This window comes from Lissotriton vulgaris, chromosome 6 (assembly GCF_964263255.1).
Source record: "Lissotriton vulgaris chromosome 6, aLisVul1.2, whole genome shotgun sequence".
Lineage (NCBI taxonomy): Eukaryota > Metazoa > Chordata > Amphibia > Caudata > Salamandridae > Lissotriton > Lissotriton vulgaris.
In genome coordinates this window covers 301,913,478-301,933,327 of record NC_141694.1, presented here as the reverse complement: position 1 = coordinate 301,933,327, position 19,850 = coordinate 301,913,478, and positions in this window count along the sequence as shown.

The following is a 19,850-nucleotide window of genomic DNA, read 5'->3' as shown; positions in this document are numbered from 1 at the left end:
CACCTCCCAGCCACCCACACACACACTCACTCTCCCATACAAATACTTGGGCAACCAATCAATAGCCCATATAGTTAATCATATAGCTACTGATCAACACATGCAGCAGTTTACAGAACAACATATATAATGATGCACAGATTAAGACAGTTTAGTCACTAACCCATGCTCTCAGTGAGACACATTTAATCACTCTCTCATACAGTCAGTCATGCACCTACTAAATCCTTCATCCAGACACTTATACATCCACTCATTCTTCTATATGTAAGACATATTTTAACTTTACAGAAACATACAGTCACTGGATGATGTCATCAGTGATGTCACTGACCATGTCATGAATGATGTAATATGTGACATCATCAGCAGTGGATTGCGGGTGCGCGATATATAGTTAGTGCAACTAACTATATATGCGAATTTCAATGGTTTTGTGTGAGTAAAATAAGGTTTTGTAAATGCTAATCCCTATCTATATATGGTCTATAACCTATGGTTTTTTCAGTGAATTTTCAAGGTTTTGTAAATGCTAATTCCTAACTATATATGGTCCATAACCTATGGTTTTTTCAGTGAATATATATATATATATATATATATATATATAAATATATATATATATATATATATATATATATATATATATATATATATATATATATATATATATATATATATATATATATATATATATGTATATCTCTAAAGATATATATTCATGTATTACCTACTGGTGGTCGTCAGTAGGTAGTTATATTTAGGACCTAGAATCCATAGGAAATGAGTTTTATGACTTCCCTATATCTTTGGCACCAGTTGACTGCTATTCACAACATTTCCCCCAAAAAAGTGTCATAGTAGGTCTTGTTGTGCATGGGAAGTTTCAGGGTGATCTGTTAAGCGGGGGCTGAGAAAAAGGGGGCTCAAAAAAGTGTGTTTTCCTGTTTTAATTACCATAGGTTGCGTAGTCAAACCTACAACCCGAATCACTGGACGTAATTACACCAAATTTGGCAGAAAGGTAGATGTTGTTACGCAGATTGTGCTTTTTGTTATTTGGTGCAACCCCATTCAGTAGTTTTTGAGAATTTTAGGAAGAAAAACTTTGTGATATCTCTGGCAGGGAACACAGCTCTGATTGGCTGCCAAAACCTCAACCTGGAAGTGCTGGCAGCCATCTTGGGACTCGGCTTCACCAGGTCCCCAAATAAAAAGTGAAAATATAGAAAAGGGTGGCAGGGTAGGAATACTCTGACCCCCAAGCCATCGTCAGGGACCTCAACGTGCAAAAAATGCATTTCTATACAATTTATACTGCAAATTTGCACAACAAAATGTTAAAAGGTGTGTGAGTGCCTGCATGGGTGTTCGAGTGACTGCATGGGTCTGTGACTGGGTTTGTGAATGCCGCTATGTCTCTGTGAGTTGGTGTGAGTCTGTGTGTGGCTGTGTGGGTCTGTGAGCGGGTGTTTGAGTGACACTATGGATTTTTGGGCATTTGCATATTTAGGGTATTTAAAAGGGAGAACGATGGACTCTGCTCTCATCAGTAGATGACAAGAAAGAAACCACTCATCATAGTCACTGCAGATCAGATTGGCTCCATTAGATCAACGATGAATTCACATCCATTAAGGATTTCAGGTTGTATTTCAACGTGGAATACAAGAGAACACACATTTGTTTTGCCATTTTCAAGGCCAAGAGGTATGAAAGTGTGTGGTTTACTGAAGTGGAGCCTCAACTGGGGCACCTGCTATGTTTATATTTGTGTAAGTGCTTCACGTTTAGGTTACAATTCTGTGAAATGCACACCTGGGCCACACTGGAGCTTCATTTTTTCCCAGAAGAGTCCCTAGTTTTGCTGAATGAGTTTATCCAACAACAGTACTTTCTTCTGGTTAATTAGTAAGTGCTACCTCGTTGGCTAAATGTCTGTACATATTCTGAACTACAGCTGCATAAAGGACCACAGGTAATGTTTCAAGTGACAATGTGTGCATGTAATTTTGGCAATGTGATTGTTCCTCGAGCATCTTCATCCATAAATCTGTGATAACGTGAATCCTCATCAAAAGAAGATGATGAGACTACAAAGAGGTTATTCTCTATCAAACAGGAGTACTTTCCCTTAACTAAATGAAGTAAGTGTTTGATGGAGATGTCCTCATACTCCTCTGCATCAATAGCGTGTCACTAAAATAGGCGGCTACCACGTTTTTGAACCTTTTGTTAAGCTGTCCATCAATGTGGGAAAAGGTGGGAAGACCTGTGCATGCTACTAATGAAAACAGGGAGGGTGGCTGTCTGGTCCCCTTTCCTAGGGCAATTTCAGCCCAAAATACCCCATCTCCCAGGGCTTGGCTGAAATTGAATGAAGGAGAGGGGACCCCCAGCCCCCCCAGACCAATTTTGACCCCGGAGACCCCATCCCCAGGTGTCCAGATACAATTGAATGGAGTAGGAGGGCCACTCAGACACCCTCCCTTGGTCAATTCTTGCCCCGGGCACCCATCGCTGTGACCTAGTCTTGTTATGCTGGGTCAAATGGACCCTACCTAGGGCACTCGGTCTGCACTGTTGGGGACAACAGGGGACGCATGAATATCCTGCGGTCTCTACCACCTCCAGCAGGAGCCAGCATTGCTCTCACACATGGGGAGCTGCTAAGCATGCACATTCCTCTATGTGGGAGCAATCCTTTCATCTATTTCTCTGCACGCATGACAGTGGGCAGGGAACCAGTAAGCGAAAATTATCAAAGCTCCTGCCAAGTCAGAGTAAACAGCCATGTCCCGGGGATTGGCACCCTGGGACATGCTGAGGCGGCGGTGAGGGTGGGGGGCGGGGTCTCCTGGGCCATTATTGGCTCCATGTGGGAGGCCACTTGGCCCCCCTCCATCTGTGTGCTAGAGCTGGCCCCAGGGAGATGGTGGTCCCCGGAGTCAAATATGGCCCTGGCCCCTTCCCACTTTTTTATTTTGCTAACTCCTGGGGGAGGTATTCATGAGGCATTTGCAAAGCCCAGGAAGAGGGTCCACTCCGCCCACCTCCCTTGAGAGGTGGTGGTCCCTGGGGCACAAAGAGCCTCAGGATGGGGGCCATGTGAGCCCCTGCCTTTTTGTAAAAAAAAATGCCCCCAGGCCCTGGCCCACAAGTAAGGCGGGAGCCTGCACTTGTTTCTTTATTTTAGAATTTTCATGAAAGTCGCAGATCCATCGTGATTTTCAGCCAAAATTTAAAAAATTGCTCTTTAGTTCTGACGGGTTCACAGGGGAACACCTGGACCGAGGTATGGGGTCAGGGTTTTCCTACCCTGGCCCCTTTTCTTTTTTTAAATGATTTTTCTGGGACTCGGCCAATGCCAAGTCCCAAGATGCAAAAAGAACTTTTGATGGACAGAATGCAGAACAATGTCACAAGTTGAGAAAGAAAGTATCTAGCAAACCAGTGATAGTGTTGTCGCCCCTATTTCAACCTCATTTTAAATATTAACTACATAAACAATAATGATTCACTTAGACAGTAGTATATCAAAAATATTTGATTGTTTTATTTTTCATTCTATTTATTTACTTTTTGTATTTTTTTCATATTAGAAAAGAGTCTATATTTCTTTTAAATAGTGTGTTGATTAATTCATAAAAAGACATATATACTTCATAGCAATGACAATAAGTGACATACAACACTCATATTAACAAAAAACAGGACATTTTACACATCAACACAAAAGTGCTATACGATATATTCAGTCGGTGGAGAAAATTAATGAAGAAGGCAAATGCGATAGAATGGAACACAACGCGTTTCGGCCTGAGGCCTTCATCAGGTGCCCGTCATTCGTATCTTACATAAAAACAGGTGTATAACATAAACCTATACAGAAAAAGATAACAATCATATAGGATACACCAATAAGTATTTATAAATGACTGATAATAGTATGCTGTCTAAACATATATTGCGAGGTTGAATGAAGGTATGTTCTTTTAACAACCTTTTGGTGGTTTAGGGTCAATTATTTTTTATATATATATATATTATCACATGATACATTTCCATTTTATATACAAAGTGGGCTAGCACAATATATCCTATATACTATATCATCCTTACAAAGCTCATATATTACAAACACAGAAACTATGTTATGTAACATTTGTTGAAAAACACTCAGAGTTATAGTATCCCTTTCTCAGCCGTCTATCCTAAAAACTCTATCTCTTATCTCATTGTCTCATATTTTCTCATCGTAAAGATAGGTGATAAAGCAGTAGTAGAAAAAAAGGTAGTAGAAAAAAGACTGAAAAGATGTATGGGGATGTATGGGGAAAGATAGGGTGAAGAGTAGTAGTCTGGATATTTGTGTTGTCTGATATAGGACTATGTGTTTTTCATAATGAAAATAGATGAAAAAACCCGTAATAGCCCAGTGAAGGTTAAAAGGATGTTTAGAGAAAAGAAAAGAGAAAAGAAAAAAGAAAGAAAAAAAGAAAAAGAACGAAAAAAAGGAAAGAGGAGAAAGAAAAAAGAAAGAAAGAAAAAAGAAGAAAGAAAAAAGAAAGAAAAAAGAGGAAAGTGGAAAGATTTTTGGTGTTTTTTAAGTAAAACAGGTAGTAAGATTCTAATTTGGGACTACTTGTTTACTCACTTTTATTTATTTTGATGTAGAGTAGAATCTGATTTTTTCAAAAAAAGCTGATTGAGTGATCTTTAAAATCTGAGAGACAGCGTCGAGATATATATAGCACTGGGGAGACAAATATGATCACAATTACATACTAAAGAAATTTATGAAAAATCAATTTATTATGTGAAGGAATGGTCAATTTTTATGGAGATACCTGGTATTTTCTGTTCCTATTTCTTTACTCTCTTTTCAGGTATCCCCTGAGGTATACAGATGGACTCAAGATCCACGTTACGGGAGGTAGAGGTTCATAAGTACTTTAGTATATAACAGAACAATGTCATTCATTCACCCCAGTACCGAGATCTAGGCCTAAAACCATAGTTTTTTTGCTCAGCATGCCTTTCCAGTTTGGACCCAGCCATATGCAAATCAGTCTTGACCCTGCGCCCAATGAGAACAGTCCAGCCCAAACTGCCAGGCCAGGTCCTCCCTGTACTGGAAGCAAGCGTCCTAGGACCGGTTTCGGGGTTACACCACTCATCAGCCAGGATAGCTTGATTCCAGTGGCATGGAGAGCACAGCACTCATGTCTGATTATACCTGTCCCACTCGGGGTGACAAATGCAAAAAGAACTATTGATGGACAGAATGCAGAAAAATGGCATACATTCACCCCAGTACAGAGATCTGGGCCTAAATCCATTGTTGTTTGCTCACCATGCCATTCCAGTTTGGACCCAGTCATATGCAAATCAGTCTTGACCCTGCGCCCAATGGGAACAGTCCAGTCCGAACTGCCTGGCCAGATCCTCCCTGGACTGGAAACAAGCCTCCTAGGACCGGTTTCGGGGTTTCACCCCTCTTCAGCCAGGATAGTTTTTTTCCAGATGCATGGAGAGCACGGGACTCACGATTGAGCATACCCATCCCAATCGGGGTGACGATTGCAAAAAGAACTATTGATGGACAGAATGCAGAACAATGTAATACATTCACACCAGTACAGAGATCTGGGCCTAAATCCATCGTTGTTTTGCTCACCATGCCATTCCAGTTTGGACCCAGCATATGTAAATCATTCTTGACCCTGCGCCGAATGGGAAAAGTCCAGCCCGAACAGCCAGGCCAGGTGGGACTGGAGTGGGAACTCACTTGTGATGCCTCCCTGTTAGTGCTGGCCTGCTACTAATGCCATCACCATTACGAAGGCACCTTGGGAAAACCCTGCAGTAAGGTTATAGAAGATTGAGAGAGGTTGCAGACATTGTTTCATCGATTCAAGAAAACTATGGAGTGAAGTGAGCTAGTTTAGTTAGTAACTAACCTCTACTGCAGTTAAGATGTTGTTTATCTAGGTTGTTGTCTACAATTTAGGTAATGGCAGCATACCCGTTGATTGCTCAATAGAGTAACAGAGGGTAGTAAGACAAAGGTATAACTAACTATGACTAACTGCCGTACACTTTGATACGTGAAGGTTTAAAAAAATGCTGCGCTAAAAGACAGCAGTGCAAAGTAAAAGTTAAACACAAAAAATTATTTTAAGCATAAGTATCAGAATAATTTTTCCCATTACTTTTTCTTGAACAGTATCAATAAAAGAACCAGCCCTCTTCACACACAACAGGCCTCCCCTTCTCCCAAACAAATCACCCTGTACCCAACCAAAGCCCGCAGTGTCCAAATTGAAATGTCAAAAGTCCTGTTCCCTTTTCAATTCTTAACCACAACAAAGTCCCTCCCACCAAAACCCATACAGACCCATGCAGGTCCTGCTGAAATGTACCTTGGATGGAGCAAGCATTGGCATCGAAGACTCAATACGTTGGTTCCAATCCACTCAGTCGGGTAGATGCGTCGTCATCGAGCCTCACAGTTGGGTCCCACATTGTACTGTAGCTGGCCTGTTCTCCGTTGCAGTTGGCCTGAACTTTGGATTTTCCCCGGTCCAGCACAACCTCCAAAAACCACTAAGCTCTATTTGCTTTTAAGCTCTATATTGCAGTTTATTCTTTAAAAATTCATATCTGAAGTTCTCCTTATTGGATTTTTGTCATTTTGGTCTTATTTTACTCCTACAATTTAAGTGGTGCACAATACTTTACAAATTGCCTCCTACGTTAAGCCTGACTGTTCTGCGACAAGGCACCAGAGGGCGAGCATAGGTTAATTAAGGTTGTGTACCTGACTTACCATGACTTGGATTGTGGTCCTACTTGGACAGGAAGCAAACCTCTGCCAACTAAAGACCTAATTTCTAACACTAGCCATGAAATGTCTGTACATAAATCACTTGGTCAGAAAAAATTGTCACATGCCAAGAATGGATTCTCAATTTTTTGGGTAGTTTGGGGTTGAATTTAGGAAAGAATAAAAGAGTGAAGTAATGGAAGGTGACTGAGTAGGCACTTGAAAGCAGACCTTTTTTTTGGGTTGCATTGTATTGAAAACGTTGTAAATACTGCATTAGCTGAAGCAGGTACACATTGCACAGACAGTAGAGCCAAATTGAACCATGCTGCAGCTAGGTCATCGGTGGTGAAAGGCCATGGGAAAGAAGGTGATGAGTGATGGTGGGTGGGATGCATATCTGCCTTGCATAACAAATACAGTGAGTATACTAATTTGTAAATAAGCAAGCAATGTGACTTACCACAGCCGGTCCCTGCCACCTCTGAGACTCCCCCTACAACTGCCTCTTCTGCCGCATCTAGTGCACTGGCACTGCCACCGGCCTCGGCAGTGTTCAAGTTCAAGTTCAAGTTCAGAAATTTGTATAGCGCACTACTCACCCAGAGGGTCTCAAGGCGCTTGCGGGAGGGGAGGGGGGTACTTTATTTATTGAATATCCAAGTTTTAAGTTGCTTTCTGAAGGAGAGGTGGTTCTGTGTAAGGCGGGGGTGGGTGGGGAGAGAATTCCAGGTTTTGGCCGCTAAGTAGGAGAAGGATCTTCCCCCCATGGGGGATCTGTTGATGCGGGGAATAGCGGCGAGGGCCTGATTGGACGAACGAAGATGGCCGGTGGGGGTGTGAAAGGACAGGCGCGTGTTGAGGCATTCGGGTCCTAGGTCGTAGAGGGCTTTGTGTGCATGGGTGAGGAGTCGGAACGATATCCTCTTGTTGACGGGGAGCCAGTGGAGGTCTTTCAGGTGACCGGAAATGTGAACCTGGCGGGGGATGTCTAGCATGAGTCTGGCTGAGGCTTTTTGGATGCGTTGGAGTTTTTTCTGTAGTTTGGCTGTGGTTCCGGCGTAAAGGGTGTTGCCGTAATCCAGTCGGCTTGTGACTAGTGCGTGGGTAACCGTTTTTCTTGTTTCAGTGGGGATCCAGCGGAATATTTTTTTGAGCATGCGTAGGATGTTGAAGCATGATGAGGAAACTGCGTTGACTTGTCTGGTCATCGAGAGGGAGGAGTCCAGGATGTAGCCCAGGTTGCGTGCGTGGTCCGTTGGTATGGGTGCTATTTCCAGGGCCGGTGGCCACCATGAGTCGTCCCAAGCAGAGGGGGATGAGCCTAAGATTAGGATTTCCGTTTTGTCCGAGTTCAGTTTTAGACGGCTGTTCTTCATCCACTCGGCAACATCTTTCATTCCTTCGTGTAAGTTGGTTTTGGCAGTGTTTGGGTCTTTGGTAAGAGAGAGGATCAGCTGGGTGTCGTTGGCGTAGGAGATGATGTTGAGGTTGTGTTGGCGTGCAATGGATGCGAGGGGACTCATGTATACGTTGAAGAGGGTGGGACTGAGTGATGATCCTTGAGGTACGCCGCAGATGACTTCGGTGGCTTCTGATCTAAAAGGGGGGAGGCGGACTCTCTGTGTTCTTCCGGCGAGGAACGAGATGATCCAGTCCAATGCTTTTTCTTGTATTCCGACGTTGCTGAGGCGTTGTATGAGAGTGCTATGACAGACTGTGTCGAAGGCTGCGGAGAGGTCAAGTAGGATGAGGGCAACTGTTTCTCCGTTGTCCAGTAGTGTTCGAATGTCGTCTGTTGCTGCGATGAGTGCGGTTTCGGTGCTGTGTTTTGCTCGGAAGCCGGACTGTGAGGGGTCGAGGGATTTGTTGGATTCGAGGAAGGCGACGAGCTGATTGTTGACGGCTTTCTCAATGACTTTGGCAGGGAATGGGAGGAGCGAGATGGGACGGTAGTTCTTAAGTTCAGTGGGGTCTGCTGTGGGTTTCTTCAGAAGAGCACTGAGTTCGGCTTGTTTCCAGCTTTCCGGGAAGGTAGCGGAGTTGAGGGAGCAGTTGATGACGTCTCGGAGATGGGGTGCGATGATGGAGTTTGCTTTGTTGAAAATGTGGTGGGGACATGGGTCGGTAGGCGATCCTGAGTGGATGGAGTTCATCAGGTGGATGGTGTCTTCAGTGGTGATTGGGTTCCAGGCGCAAAGGTTGTTAGAGGGGGGATTTGGGTCGGGGGTGGGTGGAGTGGACTGGTCTCCGGACTGGTTTTCAAAGCTGTTACGTATGTCGGCGATTTTGTTGTGGAAGACAGAGGCTAGGGAGTCGCAGAGGTCTTGGGATGGGGTGATGTCGTTGGTGCCGGCGGTGGGGTTGGTAAATTCTTTGACGATGTTGAATAGTTCCTTGCTCTTCTGGGCGTTGTTGTCAAGTCGATCCTTGAATGCTGATTTCTTGGTGGATCGGATCAGTTGGTGGTGTTTGCGGATGGCGTTCTTGAAGGTGGTCAGGTTGTCAGTGGTTGGGTTTTTTCTCCAGGCATTCTCGAGGGTACGACAGAACTTCTTGGATGTCTTAAGGTCATGGTTGAACCAGGGGGCTTTTTTGTTATTTTGCTTGATTTGATGGTTTTTCAAGGGTGCTAGTTCGTCAGCGCTGTGGGGGATCCATTGTGTGAGCTTGGTGGCAGCTTGGTTTGGGTCCGATGATTTGGCAGGAGGGTTTTTCTGAAGCGAAGTGAAGAACTGGTCGGTGGTAATTTTGTTCCAGTTTCTTCGGGGAATTGGTTGTGGGAGGTTGCGGGTCGTAGTCTTTTTGTAGTTGAAGTGAACGCAGCTGTGGTCCGTCCAATGGAGAGCTGTGGTGTGGTTGAAGGAGATGTGCTTGCTGAAGGTGAAGATTGGGTCGAGCGTGTGCCCGGCATAGTGGGTGGGGGTATCAACAAGTTGTATTAGTCCGAGATTGGCCAAGTTGTCCACGAGGGTGGTGGTGTTGCTGTCATTTTTCTTTTCCAGGTGGGAGTTGAGGTCTCCCAGTAGAATGTAGTCCTCAGATGGGAGGGCGTGTGGGCTGATGAAGTCAGTGATGTCTTCGCTGAATTGAGTGCGGGGTCCTGGTGGTCTGTAGATGAGGGTGCCTCTGAGTGTGGTTTTGGGGTCGGTGTGGATCTGGAAGTGAAGGTGTTCGGCGGCTGCGAGGTTATCGTCTGAGCTGGTCATGATGCGGATGGAATTCTTATGTACGATGGCGATGCCTCCTCCTGTTTGAATGGTGCGGTCCTTTCGGATGATCTTGTAGCCGTCCGGGATGGCTATGGCGATGTCGGGAGCTGATGAGGCGTTCATCCAGGTTTCTGTAAGGAAGGCGACGTCTGGCGATGTGGTGTCGAGTAGGTTCCAAAGTTCAATGGCATGTTTGTGGACTGAGCGGGTGTTGAATAGGATGCACTTAAGGTGGTTAGAGTCGGAGCTCTGTTTGGAGTCTGTGGATTTAGTGTGGGTCTTGATGCAGTCGAGTTTGCAGGAGTGGCAGGTGAAGGGTCCGTGGGTGTGTCCAGGGGCGGCTTGGTAGCAGTCTTGGAGTCGGGCGGGGTTGAGTGCCAAGAGGGATGCGGCATTGTACGTTATGCGGGTGGAGTGGGATTTGCGAGGACCAGGGGGTCTGGCACTGGGCGCGGTCCAGGCGCGGACGGACGTAGACGGGCTTACCTTTGGCGCACCTTCGGCGCGCATGGGGCGCGACCGCTGCGCGTGAACGCTGCGCTCAAACGCATCAGTCATATGTGGATAGTGGGAGGGGGAGGGGCGAGGGAGGAGCAGCTGGGAGGCGGGAGCGGGGTGGAGAGGACGGGCTCCGAGGCACAACAACAACAAAATGGCTGCAGAAGCGAAACCGGAACCGGTTGGGGGAGCAATAGAGATAGCGCTGTGGGCAGAGGCCCTAGCAAAGTTAGGCAGTATTAATTTATTCTATCCAGCAATACGAGCGTTACGCAGGCAAAGCGGACGATTTACAAAATGTCAAGATTATTCAATGGGTCAATGCGGGCGAATCAGGCACAAGTACAATTTAGCAACAGAGCAATGCGAGCAGCACTACAATCATTCAATGCAGGTACCAGTACAATTTCGCTAACAAAGCAATGCGAGCAGCACTCCGATAGTTCTATGCAGGCACCAGTACAATTTCGCTAACAAAGCAATGCGAGCAGCACTCCGATAGTTCTATGCAGGCACCAGTACAATTTAGCAACAGAGCAATGTGAGCAGCGCTACGATACCCGATAGAGACCAGGGATCGACGGGAGCGACTGCTTCTGATGGAGTCAGGCCGGTCTGGCAGTGGTCAGGCAGTGGTGGCCTGTGCTGCTAGAAAAAAGCATTACATATTTTAGGTGCCAAATACTCCTTTCCTTATTATTTTTCACCCAATTCCAACTGCAATTTCTCACTGCAGTTCGGTTAGCAGTCTGTGCTATTGAAAATATTACTTTGGGAATTGTTTTGGTTGACAATGTTATAAAAGCCAGATAGCCTAGCCAACCAAGGGCCAGATGTAGGAAGCCTAATACCGGTCGGAAACTGCCGAAATTACCGAATTTCGGCCGTTAGCAACCGGTATTAGGCTTTTCAGATGTAGGACGCCAAATTTCAGGATTTGGTAATTTACCGAATCGGTAATTTAAGTAATCAGTAAATTACCAAATTCTTAAAATACCAATTTGGTAAATTACCAAATCCGTAATGTAGGGAGCACTCAAGTGAGTGCTTCTTACATTTAAGTATTTGTTATTTACCACTAAGCATGGGCTGAAAATTCGTTCCGCTCGCGGAATTTGCGGATTTTCCGCGATCTTGCGATCTGCGATTCTCGCAAAATCGCTGTCAAATCCGCGAATCAGCGGGGACGAATTTTCAGCCAAGCACTTACAGGGTTACAGCAGCAGGTGCAAAAGTTGAAGCTAATTTTTTGTAACCTTTTACAAAAGGATTACAAAGAAATTTCAACTTGGGTACCTGCTGCTGTAAGCCTGTAAGTGCTTCCTGGCGCCTCATTGCCTACTTGCAACTATTCTCTGATCCTGCTATGACCCTTGAAGCAGGGTCAGAGAATAGTTACAAGTAGGCAATGAGGCGCCTGTCATGAAAATTAAAGCTCAACAGGAAGCACTGACAGATATAAAAACAAGCATTTGCAATGCAATAGGTCTCGCATTAGGAAAGTTTGAGCTTTTGGTCTTGTAAATGACAATTTTTTTTATTTATGTGTTGGTTTTGAAAATAGCTAAATTAATAGCTTTGTCATTTACAATGCCAATAGTTATAACTTTCGCAAATGTGACACCTATAGCATTTGTATAGCAACATGTTTTGTATTTACGTGACTTAGATGTATTGATATTACAAATTACAATGGCTTTTAATTTTTTTAAATAATTAATACTTAAATAAAAGTGATTCTAATTTAATAAGGAAAAAAGAGTCTATTAGAGGGCAGAAGGGCACAAAAACGAATCTAACAGTGGGCAGAAGGGCAGAAAAACAAGGGAAAAACGAGTCTAACAGAGGGCAGAAGGGCACAAAAACAAGGGATAAACGAGTCTAACAGAGGGCAGAAGGGCACAAAAAACGAGTCTAACAGGGGGCAGAATGAATCCCGCCCTGCTTGTTTGTCCACGAAGATGCCACCTTTTTGTGCAATACCCCTACTCAACTGGAGTACTTTCTACTGTCTAATCAGTAAGAGCTACCTCGTTGGCTAAATGTATAGGGGCAGATTTATAATAACTGGCGCATCCCGAGGGATGCACCAGTTATTGTGCGCCGCAGCTCCGCCACCCATGGTGCGCCGCATTTACAATGCGGCGCAACATGTGGCAAAAACGGCACAGATGCGTCACGCATCTGTGCCGTTAAAGCAGCGCATTGCTGGAGCTGCGTCACAAGCGCGACACAGCTCCAGCAATGCTCTGTGGGGCCCTATCTCCCTAATGCTGCGTCAAGCCTTGCGCCTGCTTCAAGCAGGGTTTTGACGCAGCATTGGCCTAAAAGTGACTTGTAGATTTCACTCAGCCACTTTTAGGAGGCGTTCCTGCGCAGGAACGGCCTCCCCAGCGCCGGAACGCCTCCTGATGGCGCAGGGCTTTACAACATGACGCATCTCTCAGATGCGTCACGTTGTTAATACCCAGCACCATGGCCCATCTTTTGTGCTGCCGCTGCGTCACAAAAGTGACACAACTGCGGCGCAAAAGAGGAGGAAGCGGCTTGTAAATCTGCCCCGTAGTGCTTTTACTACACTGTAGCTGCATAAAGGGCCAGAAGATGAGTCTCCAGTGACCATGTGTGCTGTGCCTCTGTTTTAGGCCCACATGGTCACTGGAGACACATCTTCTGGCCCTTTACGCAGTTGCAGTGTAGTAAAAGCACTATACATTTACCCAATGAGGGAGCACTTACTGGATTAGCCAGTAGAAAGTACTCCAGGGTAAATCGCAAAAAAATCCGCGATTTCGGGGGACAATTTGCGAATTCGCAGATTTTTTTTGTGATTTTGCGGGAAATCCGCAAATTCGCAGAACGCGAATTCACAAATTTTGCCCATGCTTATTTACCACAAACTATTAGTTGGTGGTAAATAACGAATTCCTTTTAAAAAGCAATTTTTTGCTTTTTATTCAGTGCCATGTGGCAGACATACATGTGCACCCATGTACTATTCAGGGGTGCAACAGGGTCTCAATATGACACCCTGCCACCCTTGAAAGGGTTCCCCCTATTACCGATTCTGTATTTACCGAGTCGGTATTTACCAAATCGGTATTTACCGAATTGGTAATTCCCATTCATTCCTGTGGGTCTCCAGGCCCATAGTAATGAATGGAAATTACTGAATCGGTATTTACCGATTTGGTAAATACTGAATCGGTTAATACCGATTCTTAATTACAGAATTTTACAGATTCGATCATTTTTTCCGAAAAATTATCTACATCCCATTTACCTATTCCTAAATACCGAATCGGTAAAATTCGGTATTTAAGAATAGGTAAATTGACATTACCTACATATTGCCCCAAAACCTTTTGTAATGGAAGGGTAGAGCTATGATTACTCTGAGTCATTGAAGTGCAATGAAGGGGTGGAATAAATTGGTCCATGAAGGACATATGGTCTTAGATGACAAATGCAATGGGACCTACTACTTTCCTGTCATGCTGCACTGCCATGGAGAGTGCCAGTATACTGTATAAATTAATGATAACACAACACAACATTGGGGAGGGGGGGGTCCACAATGACCATGGCTGCTCTCTCCTTTTACTGTTTGAGCATGAGGAAAAAAAGAAAGCCTTCTCAACAAAGTTGTGTAGGGAAAAATAAAGTAGTTTGGCCTGCAATCTTTAGAGTGGAGTACTTAAAAAAGTCTTACACTACCAGTCCACAAGATATATAAGTGGAGAGAGAAAGCTTTCTAACAAAGCAGAAGAAAGCTACAGACCAGTACAGGCAAGATGAGGTCATCTACAAAAATATGAAATATAGAAAAAAGGATAATGCAGAGTTAACAAGAATTTAACAAACATTAGATAGATTAGGATTTGGAAAACAGGAGACAGTACAAGAAAATAGAAAAACCAAAGGGGATGATGGACAGAGCGTTGACAATACAAACACTCACCCCCAGTCAACTGATCTGGGTTTAATCCATCACCGTTCTTTAGCTCACTCCGCCACCCCAGTTCAGACATGGCTATATGCAAATCAGTCTGACCCTGTGCTTCATGGGAACAGTCCACCCCGAACTGCCTAGCCATGTCTTCCCTGGACCGGAATCAAGCTCCCCAGGACCGGTTTCTGGCATTACAACTGTCTTCAGCCGGTCTTGCTTGAATCCAGTGGCAAAGTGAGCAAGGGACTCACGTCTGAGCGTACCCTGCCAACTTAGGGCGAACAAAGAAAAACCAAAGGGATGATGGACGGAGCGTTGACAATACAAAATTACAAGAAAATAACCAAGGCAACATTCTTCCACCTGCTGCAGCACTGGTGGTGGCAGCCATTTGTTTGCCGGCCAGTGTGGTCCGGGGGAGAGACGTGAGGAATTTTGCCAATCGGGAGACTCCAACTCCCATCATCCCTTGCACCTGAGGACTTGCGCTGAAAAGCACTCCACGGTAAAAATAAAAATTGATACTTGTATAGCACACTACTCACCCGCAAGGGTCTCAAGGCGCTTGTACGAATACCGCTGTGGAACCCATCCTGGCTATCCCTGTGAGACGTCCACTCCTGGGCACCCCCAAGGTGGAGGCCAGGCATCCTTAGTGTTGTGGGGGCCGTTGTGGAGATTAAGCAAGCTATTGCGCAGAGTGGGACTCCATGATTGGAATAGGCACCGAGGCAAGAATTATCAGGTCCGTGGAATTTTTGAGCCCAAGACCCGCCGAGGCGGGGAATTGAACCCTGGTCCCGGGCTAGACCTCTGCATCAGGCTCTAACCATTGAGCCACACTTCTCCACGGTCCCGTGGCCGTGTAAGCCGCCAACTGTTTGCCTGCCAGTGTGGTCCCTGAGAGAGCTGTGAAGTGTGTTGCTGCCGGGGAGACTCCAACTCCCATCATTCCCTGCACCCGAGGATTAATTCTGAAAAGTGCACAATGCTCCCATGGCCATGTAAGCCTCCAACTGTTTGCCTGCCGGTGTGGTCCGGGGGAGAGCCATGACGTGTTGCCGCGGGGGAGACTCCAACTTCCATCATGCCCTGCACTTGAGGACTCGTGCTGAAAAGCACACCACACTCCTGCGATGTAGGACGTGTGCAGTGATGTGCCTGCAAGCACAATGGGCAGAAAAAAGATGAGCCACGCCTCTACGGAGAAGGTAACGATCACCATGTTGGATAATTTTTTAGCTAAAGCTAGAACTGACTGGACAATGACATTACATTAATTGAAAGGAGGCTCTCTATAGGAGCCTGGGACTGTTGAACGGGCTCTATATCTTTGCCTGTCTAGGCCGGCATATTAACTTCAGCCGACCAGCCTCTCCTTGTGAGTCCCCTCAAGCTGAATGGCTGATTTGACCGTACCCGCAAACCCCATAGCACCCCATCTATCGCCCAATGTAACTGTTGTTGCCAAAAAAGAAAGAAGGGGCCATCCCCCCATATACAGCATCAACTCTTGCCTCTCAACAGGACAATACTAAATTGTCTGTGAGCCTACAAGATATTAGAGGGATCCTCAAAAATTATTAGAGTTAGTTTCTCGCTTGGACGCTATTGACCGTACCCTGCTGATTTAACAGCCAACAGACTGATGTTACATTCAGTGACACAAACAGGGGGGAAATCTGGTACAAACACCCAATGTAAATGTTACCGAAGGCTCTATTGTACATATTCATTGCGAGGGGGAACAAACTCCCATAGTGTAGATAGGTTTCATATAGGGCACTTACGAAAAATGGACCCGACAATATCAGCCTGCCCCAGTCTTGTTAGTAATACGCAGCAGGCAGATTGTGTGGTCACTCAACTTACTGAACGCACATCCACAAATAATGGTTTACCAAACCAAGCAGTATACAAATATCAGTAAGAGAAGCAAACCCCTGTCTTTGAACCTACCGGCGGCGGCATGCCCCTTCTTGATAGTCTTGGTTAACGTTCCTCATCTTAGAGCACAACAAATTGAAACAACTCCCCAATTGTTGACCAAAACCCAGCACTGGCTGTTGCAAGATGCTAATATAGGCCATTTAATACAAGATCATATGATCATGGGCAGAAGAATCCCATTGAAGGGCCAGACCAAAAATGATTTGAAAACAATTGTGTTGTTCTCAATTTTGATAATCACTGGTTGGTGAGGAATCTCCTGAGACAATTACCATCAACACCCCCTCCTCAATCCCAGATGTTTGCTGTCTCTTTGGACTTCTTTTACCAAACCCCCCACTACTCCTAATAATAATAACTCACAAAACTTGAGATTCTCCACATACAATCACACGTTTTGTCCCTCACAGCTGGTTAATAGTAATATACAATTAGCAAATAGATTTGGTCCACTGAGGGGTTTGAATAGTTGGGATTGACTTAATTTTCATCCAGATACACTTCCAGTGACCATCATTTGGGAGGGTGGAATCTTTAGTGTATATACATGTTGGTATGACCCTTTTTATCACATCCTGCTAGTACTAGTATATTCCGAGGAAAAGAAAGAGACACGAAAGAAAAAGACTATTTTGTTGAATACCTTGTTTGTACATGAATAGCAATGCTTTCTTTTAAGTAAATTTATGTGGCTTAAATCAGTACTTTCTTTGCATAGGTATAATTGATTTTGCAAGGTTTCTTTGAAGTCAAGTCACTACTTATCTGGGACATGCCAGGCTTTTGTCTTTACCAGTGCTTATTTGCTGGTAACCTTTCAAGCATCACAAAGACCTTTTGTCCCTTTGCAGCTTTGGTAGAGCAGCGTCTGGAACTTTTCTGAACTGCATAAATACCATCCGCGCCCCATTCTTAGTGCGGATTGTTAAGAACACTGAACCTGGGAATGCAGCGGTGATGCCGGTTGCTTCCGAACAGGTTTTCCTCATTGATACGTACCAGGTGAACATTCGTGGAGTTCTTCTTGGACGCAGGTAGGATCGTACATGTGTATAATCTTCCCGATCGGCTTCTTTGGAAAGAGACGAAACACTGGTTTGTTTATTAAATTACTGACAGTGGCATATTTTGTTTCTGCTCGGAGGAGCGATCTTTTGAGCAATTACAGAGTCAGTTACCGCTCACTTGGGAGCGGCCCATGGGCATTTAGCAATTCTGGAATCTCCACTTTGCATAGCGGACTTTTGGAATCTCAGACCTTTTGTTACCATGCCGGTGAGCGGCCCCTCGGCCATTAAACCGTTCAACGTACTTTGACATTGAGAAACTAAGAGGCTATAAAGAGAGATTTTGTGTTGACAATTCAGTGAAAATTACTTAATGTGAATTAAACTGTAAAGTACTTTGTGCAAGACAGTTGAATAATGTTGAACTAAAAGACACTAAATAGGAGGTGATTACAAATCATAGTTTGTAGAAGTTTCTACAGTTTGGAACTCTTATTTACCTCATTTATATTTAAGCACTATACAAGGACAACATAGTGATGATTACAATTCCATAAAGAACTAATCGTTACATGTGTTGAACATTTCTCTTTTACAGGTATGTTATGTATGGAATTTCTTTACGCAATACAAGTATTTACAAGTGCCATTAAGCTACAGAAATCAACAGAGTGCTAATCTGTGACAACATCTTGTTTCAGGTCTCCTTCCCCACAGTACCCTCCCTAATCCCCTTCCATTCATCTAGCCACTTTGATCCTCTGTGCAACTAAGCCAGAGTCTTAGCTGCTGGAAGGTGGGCTTCTTGAGGGTACTGCTCCTGAGGAACCCATCTACAATATTAACAGTTGTGAGACATGTATGGAGGGCTCCAATTGGTATCAATGGGTTAGCCCCTATGAGCTGTATCTTCCCTGCTTTGCCTATGGCATCCATTTGTCCGTCGGGAGAATCCTTGCCCCAGCCGGAACACAGGGAGATTTAAGTACTTTCCTGGAACATAGCAGGCTTCAGCAACAAAGAAGACAGTCGGGCATGGGAAAATGATTTGCGTAACACTGGAATTATTTGCCAACAGGAAACCTGGGAACTAAACCCAATTTTTATGAATGGCTATGACTCCTTTTTTACCCAAGCAGTTCCTTCAAATTCGGGTAGACCAATAGAGGGCTTATTAACTCTTGTTATTAACACTATTTCTTTTGATAAGGTTGATTTTGTGAACAGTTTGGCTTACTTCCATATTTTTCTGGCTAGAGGACGAAAGAGGTTTGATCTATTGATAATCCATTTTTATCATTTGGATAGGGGATTTTAACACACATATCTGTAAGCACTCTGACTCAAACATCTGCGGGGTAACTGATATGAAGGGGAATATGCTCAAACATTTTAACCACCATAATTATGGTAATGGTCTAAATAGTTTGTAGATGCCTTGGGATTTGAAATTTGTTAATCAAACTTGTTCTAATACGGGCCAATTGACCCCAACTTTTTATCGGTCAGGTATTACCTTGTGCATTGATTTTATATTGTTTTCTTTGTCTTTGAGTAGCACTTGTGAGGTTGTGATGAACAAATTTAGGGAACACGCTTTATTATATTTTTCATTTAATTTGTCCCTCTATGAGAAAGTGGTAATCATAGTTGTATCCAAACCATCCCTATCCAGGAAAAATTGATATATTTAAAAATGGGAGAACATGGAGCGTAGTGTGATATTGCCCAAAATTCTGTCTTTGTCTTATCAGGAGATATGCTAATGCCTAGACTAAACTTCTAATAGTATACAAGTTGTGGCAACCTCAAGTAGTATTCTAATTGTCATAAGAGATTCACTAACTCGTCAATCTTTCCGGAAACATTCTTCCCCATCCAAGTGGTTTGAAAACAATTGTTTACAAGCCTCAGCCCCTCTACAGAAAGCACTTAAACTGTCTCCAAGGGATCAAAATCTCATTAGAAATCTTAAGTCTACATATAATCTGCAAGGCAGGAGAGAAAAAGGGCGCTTTCTGCGGAAGCCTCGGTGAGTTTAAGATCAGCTCTACCTAAAGACATTAAGGCATTCTGGCAAGTGGTCAATTCCCCATTTCTTCTAGGTATACGTGGGCCTTCTCTAGACCTCCACATAGATGAGGCCACTTGGCTGTCCCATTTTCAGAAAATATTCCGTAAGCAGACAGATGACAATGCGGAGCCCCCTGAATTTCACCCGGATGCTCCTCCGCCAATGGAATTTGCGCTGGATGAGGTAACTCTAGCGCTATCCCAATCCCCTGTATTAAAGGCTGCAGGTCCAGACGGGGTCCCACTGGATATTTTTCTTATCATTAAAGACTTGTGGGCCCCAGTCTTGACCATAGCTTTTAATGCCATAGTTAAAACTAGCCCTCTCC